Source organism: Pongo abelii, chromosome 4, assembly GCF_028885655.2.
Source record: "Pongo abelii isolate AG06213 chromosome 4, NHGRI_mPonAbe1-v2.0_pri, whole genome shotgun sequence".
Taxonomy (NCBI): Eukaryota; Metazoa; Chordata; class Mammalia; order Primates; family Hominidae; genus Pongo; species Pongo abelii.
This window is the reverse complement of record NC_071989.2, coordinates 26,597,586-26,605,402: the sequence shown is the minus strand read 5'-3', so window position 1 is coordinate 26,605,402 and position 7,817 is coordinate 26,597,586. Positions and strand designations below refer to the sequence as shown.

The 7,817-nt window shown below is 39.5% G+C and overlaps 1 non-coding gene across 1 annotated transcript; it reads left to right on the top strand.

Moving 5' to 3' along the window:
- The first annotated feature begins 4,806 nt into the window (after positions 1-4,806).
- On the top strand, positions 4,807-4,879 carry TRNAK-CUU (transfer RNA lysine (anticodon CUU)). The gene has a single exon. It is a non-coding gene; the product is annotated as a tRNA-Lys (tRNA).
- Positions 4,880-7,817: the final 2,938 nt, after the last annotated feature.

The following is a 7,817-nucleotide window of genomic DNA, read 5'->3' as shown; positions in this document are numbered from 1 at the left end:
TTTAGCCAGGATGGTCTCGATCTCCTGACCTTGTGATCAGCCCGCCTCGGCCTCCTAAAGTACTGGGATTACAGGCATAATCCACCACGCCTGGCCCATGACATATCTTTTATAAGGTCATTAATCCCATTTATGAAGGCAGAGTAAGCCCCTCTACAGATCCCACCTATTAATACTATTGGTTTGGAGATTATGTTTCAACATATAAATTTTGGGAGGGCATTATTCATACCATGGCATCTTATATAACAGATATTTTATATTCACTGAAGAATAATTGCCCACTTCCTCCTCCCCAGCCCCTGACAACCACCATTCTATTCTCTCCTTCTATGAGTTTAACTATTTTAGATATTTTATATAAGTGGAATCATACAGTATTTGTCCTCCTTTGCTTGGCTCATTTCACTTAGCATAACACCCTCCAGTTTCATACATGCTGACACAAATGGTAGGATAAGGCACAAATGGCAGGCTGAGTAATGTTATGTTGTAGGTGGCATATTTTCTTTATCCATCTATCTATTGATGGACATTTGGTTTGTTTCTGTATCTTGGATATTAAAGATAGTCCTGGAACAAAAATAATGTGGCAGTGAACATTGATGTATATCTCTTCCAGATCCTAATTGCAATTTTTGGATGTATACTCAGAAACGAGGTTGCTGGATAGAATGGTGTTTCTATTTTAACTTTCTGAGGAACCTTTATAATGTTTATTATAGTGACTGCACCATCCTACATTCCCACCAACACTGTGTATATAAGTGATACAATTTCTCCAAATGCTTGCACCACTTGCAATTTTTTTTTTTTTTTTTTGAGATGAAATCTTGATCTTGTCACACAGGCTGGAGTACAGTGACATGATCTCAGCTCACTGCCTCCTCCACCGCCCGAGTTCAAGCGATTCTCCTATCTCACCCTAACGAGAAGCTGGGATTACAGGTGCCAGCCACCAGGTCCGGCTAATCTTTGTATTTTTAGTAGAGATGGGGTTTCACCATGTTGGCCAGGCTGGTCTCGAACTCCTGACCTCAGGTGATCTGCCAGCCTCGGCCTCCCAAAGTGTACCACTTGTCTTTTTTCTTTCATTATAGGCATCCTAGCAAATGTGAGTTTTGATTGGAATTTCCTGATTAGTGATGTTGAGAAGCTTTTCATGTAACTGTTGGCCATTTGTAAATGTCCTTGGGGAAAGGTCTATCCATATCTTTTGCCTAATTTTTAATCAGGTTTCATTTTGTTTTGTTTTCTGCTATTGAGGTGTAGGAGAGTCTTATGTATTATAAATATTAACTCCTCATTAAATGTATGGTTTCCAAAGATTGTCTCCCATTCCACAGAATAGCTTTTAACTTTGTTGCTTGTTTCCAGTCTTGTGCAGAAGCTTTTTAATTTAATGCAGCCTCACTTGTCCATATTTGTGCTTGTTGCCTGTGATTTTGTGTCAAATCCAAGAAATTATTGTCAAGATCAACGTCAAGAATTTTCCCCTATGTTTTTTCAAGGAGCTTTACAGTTCCAGGTCTTCCAGTTAAGTCTTTACTGCATTTTGAGTTAATTTTTGTGTATGGTATAAGATAGGCATCCTATTTATTCTTTTGCATGTGGGTATCCAGTTTTTCCAATACCATTTGTGGATCACACTTCCTTTCCCCATTGTGTGTTCTTGGCATCCTTGTAAAAGATTAGTTTGTCATATGTACATGGAATTATTTCTGGGCTCTCTCTTCTCTTTTATTGATATAGATGTCTATATTTATAGCATTGCATGCATATGCATATGTCCAAACTCATCAAGATATATACATTAAATGTGTAAAGTTTTTTGTATAGCAATTATACCTCAATAAAGCAAAAAAACAAATTTAACACTTCTTACATAAGTGAGGAGCATTCTACATTAAATCAAATGTCATTCCTGGCCATAGTTACATATGTGTGTATATATATTATATAATATATGTATATACACATATATGTGTATATATAATATATATATATCCTATATGTACATTAATGTTCAAAGCTTGAGAAATCTATTCCACAATGTTAGAAGTCAGACTTATTAAGCTACTCTTTGACATTATGGTTGGAGCTCTGAAAATTACCTTTTTCTTCATACCAGCTGACTTTATAATTGAGAAAGGAGTTTTATAATTAAGAAATGAGTCACAGGAAGGAATCAAGGAAGAGAAAAGACTTGCTCCATCCTGTTTGTTTGCTTTCCTCAAATGTTTGCCACATAAATTGCCCTTCGTCCAGGTAGAAGTTATTAATTACCACCTCCAACTTTTCTCTGATACTCCCAGAAATGACATCTTCAATCCCATTGTGTCTATTATTCTCATTTCTTTTTTCCATTAATGTATATTATATTCTCACGTTAACCTCTATGTTTTGACATATCTAACTTCTTTTCTACTTTTGGATAGGACCTGGCTGGGGCTCAGCATATGGTCCAGGAGTAGCCACAGAAATAGATCCTTAGACATGATATTTAGTAATTTATTTGCAGGTATCTTTAGTCTTCATGTTAGTTACAGACAGTGAGAAGTAAGATAACCACAACTATGGACATGTAGTGGCATTATGAATAATTAATTCTGAAGCAAACATTTTAGAGAATCCATTGATTATTTCACTTGTCTATTATGTTAAGAATGATTGCTAGGACTGTGAGACATGGTGGCTTCTTCAGTTCACCCCAGAAAACTTAAAAATCAGGAACCCTCCCTCTCCAGCAGGAAAATTGTAATTAGGAGGAAACATGAAGAGAATTGCTGTAGTTTTTTAAACTTATTTTTATTAACCTGATTAACAGATAAAAGCATTTGTCTTCTTTGTGAAAATGTATAAATACAATTATTTGTGTACTTTTCTGTACGTCTTTCATATTTCAATAACATTCCAAAAAATAGGATATAAGACTAAATTGAAAAAGTTCCCATTGATCGTGGTGAGAACGATTGGAGAATAAAAAAGATAAATCAGTAATGAATCGAAAATATGTAATTAAATAAACATTTACTTGAATCCGGGAGAAGAGATACAAAAAATAAGTGACAAAAGTTTGTTCTTTGCAGTAATAAACCAGTTAATTTTTATTAAACCAGTGTATTTTTATACAACAAATGATGGCATTTTTGAAAATCATCATATTTTAAACGCAATTTAATTATTAGTTCAAGCAAAGAATATCAAGAAATGCTAAGTTGTGTGAATGGTTGAGGAACAAGTTATTTACATGGTGTCAAAGAATAATCCAGTATTTTGTTTTTTCACTACAAATTGAAAAATATATTCATAATAATGTAATCTGTCTCTTCCTTAACTCAGTGCTCAAATTTGCCATCACTAATATGGGCAGCCTGACATGAATACTGTACAGCAGGAATTAAGCAGCATCAGTAATGCAGTATCTTTGCAGAAATTATTGACCAGAATATAGAAAAAAAGAAAATTTAATTCTCAAAACAAGACACTCTAAGATACTCTTCAAGGTAACTGGCCTGGACTCTTTGCCTTTAATGTTATGAAGAACACAGAGAAGTAATGGAAATTATTTAGATTGGGGAAGACTAAAGACCTGTAACAGAAAAACACAAGGAATGAAAATGGATTAAAAAATTAAAAGATAAAGGAAATTGTGCAGCCAACTAGGAAATTTGAGAATAGATATTTTGCTTGATTATGTCATTGCACCACTGTTTACTTTTGTAGGTAATTGATGGTCATTTGGTTGTATTTTCATAGGAGCTAATACCCTTTACTTCTGAGAGGTGGAGGGTGAAGTATTTTGGAGTATGAGGTTCTGATGTCTGCAGTGATCTGCCAGAAAGATATAGACCAGTGAAACAAGTTTGGCAAGGTTTTAACCATTTATTCATTTGTGTGAAGGATGTATGTGTGTTTGTTGTTATTCTTTTAACTTTTCTGTACATTTGGATTGTAATGAAGAAAAATAAATAATTGAATTAAAAATACGAACACTCGAATTTTACAATTTTTATCCTCTCTCAGAACTTTTAAATTTCATTTGTATTAAGGAAAATTATTCAATGCAAAAGATTACCTTAAGATGCAATACTTTGCCTTCACAACTTTCTCAGTGATTTCATACTTTATGTCATCCTAACACAAATGCGTGTACTTCACAGATAAATACCAACTCAAAATTCTTCATAAAAAGACAAATGAATGTAAAGAAATTAAAACTAGATATAAAATAGAAAACGTCAGGTTCTTTTATTAATTTTAAACAGTTGATAAACATATAAATGCTTATATTTTAAAAAGGCATATATATGCTACAAAGCTTAATATTTATCTTCTTTATTCACTTCATTCTTTACTAACATTGTGACAATGTTAAAATTTTTCTTTACAAAAAGTTTGTTATAAATATATGAGTTAATTGATTTAGCATTTAGACAATTCTAGCAATAGTCAATTAATATCTTAGTTCCAGATTTATCAAAAGTCCACAATGGTTTAGAAAAAATATAGAAAGAAATGTTTTTCAAGGTTGAACTGACTATACAAGGTAAGAACTTAAATGACATATATTTATAGTTTTGAAGGTATTAATGAATATTTCAAGAAGTCACTCTGACATCTAAACACAAGCATTTTACATATGATGGACAGTATTACAATGGGCAAACAGAATTTAAAAAAATATATATTGGATACTTTTCTTTGTAAACAAAGTAAAATTAACTGTTTATTAAAAATATTTTGGTTTTAGGTAGTATTTAGTAACTCATATGACCATCAATCACACTATAACCATGAAATCAAGCCCAACTAGCTCAGTCGGTAGAGCATGGGACTCTTAATCCCAGGGTCGTGGGTTCAAGCCCCACATTGGGCACCAGATGAAGGGATGGCCTGCCCCTCCACACCTGTGGGTATTTCTAGTCAGGTGGGATGAGAGACTGAGAAAAGAAATAAGACACAGAGACAAAGTATAGAGAAACAACAGTGGGCCCAGGGGCTGCATACCAAGGACCTGCACTGGCACTGGTCTCTGAGATCCCTCAGTTTTTATTGATTATTATCTTCATTATTTCAGCAAAAAGGAATGTAGTAGGAAGGCAAGGTGATAATAAGGAGAAGGTCAGCAACAAACATGTGAGCAATAGAATCTACATCATAATAAAGTTCAAGGGAAGGTACTATGACTGGACGTGCATGTAAGCCAGATTTATGTTTCTCTCCACCAAAACATCTCAGGGGAGTAAAGAATAATAAAGTAGCAATGCTGCAAACATGTCTCACCTCCCACCATAGTGTGTCCGGAATTGGTGGGTTCTTGGTCTCACTGACTTCAAGAATGAAGCCGTGGACCCTCGTGGTGAGTATTACAGCTCTTAAGGTGGCGCGTCTGGAGTTTGTTCTTTCTGATGTTCAGATGTGTTTGGAGTTTCTTCCTTCTGGTGGGTTCGTGGTCTCGCTGGCTCAGGAGTGAAGCTGCAGACCTTCACGGTAAGTGTTACAGCTCTTAAGGCGGCTCGTCTGGAGTTGTTCCTTTCTCCCGGTGGGCTCGTGGTCTCGCTGGCTTCAGGAGTGAAGCTGCAGACTTTCGCGGTGAGTGTTACAGCTCATAAAAGCAGTGTGGACCCAAAGAGTGAGCAGCAGCAAGATTTATTGTAAAGAGCGAAAGAACAAGGCTTCCACAGTGTGGAAGGGGACCCGAGTGGGTTGCCAATGCTGGCTCGGGCAGCCTGCTTTTATTCTCTTATCTGGCCCCACCCACATCCTGCTGATTGGTAGAGCCAAGTGGCCTGTTTTGACAGGGTGCTGATCGGTACGTTTACAATCCCTGAGCTAGATACAAAGGTTCTCCACATCCCCATCAGATTAGTTAGATACAGAGTTTTGACACACAGGTTCTCCAAGGCCCCACCAGAGCAGCTAGATACAGACTGTCGATTGGTGCACTTACAAACCCTGAGCTAGACACAGGGTGCTGATTGGTGTGTTTACAAACCTTGAGCTAGATACAGAGCACCAATTGGTGTATTTACAATCCCTGAGCTAGACATAAAGGTTCTCCGAGGCCCCACTACAGCAGCTACATACAGAGTACTGATTGGTGCACTCACAAACCTTGAGCTAAACACAGGGTGCTGATTGGTGTGTTTACAAACCTTGAGCTAGACATAAAGACTCTACAAGTCCCCACCAGACTCAGGAGCCCAGCTGGCTTCACCCAGTGGATCCCGCACCAGGGCCACAGGTGGAGCTGCCTGTCAGTCCTGCACAATGTGCTCGCACTCTTCAGCCGTTGGGTGGTCGACGGGACTGGGCGCCATGGAGCAGGGGGTGGCGCTCGATGGGGAGGCTCGGGTGGCACAGGAGCCCATGGAGGGGGTGGGAGGCTCAGGCATGGCAGGCTGCAGGTCCGGAGCCCTGCCCTGCGGGAAGGCAGCTAAGGCCCGGTGAGAAATCGAGTGCAGCGCCAGTGGGCCGGCACTGCTGGGGAACCCAGTACACCCTCCTCAGCCACTGGCCCGGGTGCTAAGCTCCTCACTGCCCAGGGCCGGCAGGGCCAGCCGGCTGCTCTGAGTGCGGGGCCCACCAAGCCCACGCCCACTTGGAACTCCAGCTGGCCCAGAAGCACCACACGCAGCCCGGGTTCCCGCTTGCACCTCTCCCTCCACACCTCCCTGCAAGCTGAGGGAGCTGGCTCTGGCCTTGGCCAGCCCAGAAAGGGGCTCCCACAGTGCAGCAGTGGACTGAAGGTCTCCTCAAGTGCCGCCAAAGTGGGAGCCCACGCAGAGGAGGTGCCGGGAGCAAGAGAGGGCTCTGAGGACTGCCAGCATGCTGTCACCTCTCAATAGGGCGGTTTTACTCTGATCTCAGAATTGAACAAATGTACAGTCGGGTTTTATACCGAGACATTCAGTTCCCAGGGGCAAGCAGGAGACAGTGGCCTTCCTCTATCTCAACTGCAAGAGGCTTTCCTCTTTTACTAATCCAACTCAGCACAGACCCTTTACAGGTGTCAGGCTGGGGGACGGTAAGGTTTTTCTCATCCCATGAGGCCATATTTCAGACTATCACATGGGGAGAAACCTTGGACAATACCCTGCTTTCAAGGGCAGAGGTCCCTGTGACTTCCCGCAGTGCATTGTGCCCCTGGTTTATTGAGACTAGAGAATGGCGATGACTTTTACCAAGTATACTGCTTGTAAACATTTTGTTAACAAGGCACGTCCTGCACAGCCTTAGATCCCTTAAACCTTGATTTCATACAACACGTTTTTGTGAGCTCCAGGTTGGGTCAAAGTGGCTGGGGCAAAGCTACAAATTAACAGCATCTCAGCAACGCAATTATTTAAAGTACAGGTCTTTTTCAAAATGGAGTCTCTTATGTCTTCCCTTTCTACATAGACCCAGTAACAGTCTGGTCTCTCTTTCTTTTCCCTACAATATAGGTTACCAAATCAGAGCTATCTCTTTCCTTTCACAGAACTAAACATTTACAAATTTAAGTAAAGTAAATTCTAGAAACATAATTCCCCTTTATAGGAGATAAGAGTCCCTTTGCTATTTTCGTTTTGGGAGCATAATGGAAAGAGTTCTGAATGCACAAGGGAAAAAGAAACCAGATGAAGTTTTATGAAACTTGTAATGGCCATGCATAGGCTAAGTGGTGAATTAGAATCTTGAGGATTCCCAGTTACCAAGTGATCCTCCTTCTAATTACCAACAGTAACTCTGATATTCTTCTTTGAGTAAATACAGACAGCATGTCAATAGCTGAGAACCTGTTAGTAAAGACAAAATAGTTCTCCAAAATGTGC